Genomic DNA, 418 nt, shown 5'->3' on the forward strand with positions numbered 1-418 from the left:
TGAAACGTAACTCTCCACCCGTGGAACCGTTTAATCACTTTTACACGGCACACAACCCACTCGGGCACAAGACAAGGTCTACCAGCATTTGGAGTATTACAAATAAGAAGGATAAGACACAGAAGCCAAAGAGGGGGTAAAAAAAAAAAAAAAAAAAAAGTAACAGAGGCGGCCCCCGCGAGTCTTATCCTACAGGGTAAAGTCCTACCCGCGGACGGAACGGCCGCCGGCTGCCGCCAAGGCCCGTGAGGGCCCGGTCCGGCCCGGCCCCCCCCCCCACACGGCCCCGGGTCCAGGCGAGCCGAACCCCGCACCGCCTAACCGCCCAGACTCACCTCCGCCCGCAGTCGCTCAGGCCCCACCGCCCGCACCGCCAGCTCGCTGCCGGCCCCACGGAGCGGGGCAGGCCGGCTGCTTC

At 62.7% G+C, this 418-nt stretch overlaps 1 protein-coding gene across 2 annotated transcripts in view; it reads right to left on the minus strand.

The window, feature by feature from the left end:
- Window positions 1-411, minus strand: part of EXT2 (exostosin glycosyltransferase 2) — an 81,430-nt gene extending 81,019 nt beyond the window's left edge. For both annotated transcript variants that reach the window (XM_010580174.1, XM_010580172.1), the window contains exon 1: window positions 336-411. The gene's annotated coding sequence lies outside the window, so the exon portion shown is untranslated. The remainder of the gene's footprint in view (window positions 1-335) is intronic.
- Between the last annotated feature and the right edge of the window lie 7 nt (window positions 412-418).

Source organism: Haliaeetus leucocephalus, unplaced genomic scaffold, assembly GCF_000737465.1.
Source record: "Haliaeetus leucocephalus isolate CR32 unplaced genomic scaffold, Haliaeetus_leucocephalus-4.0 Scaffold696, whole genome shotgun sequence".
In the NCBI taxonomy this organism is placed as follows: Eukaryota; Metazoa; Chordata; class Aves; order Accipitriformes; family Accipitridae; genus Haliaeetus; species Haliaeetus leucocephalus.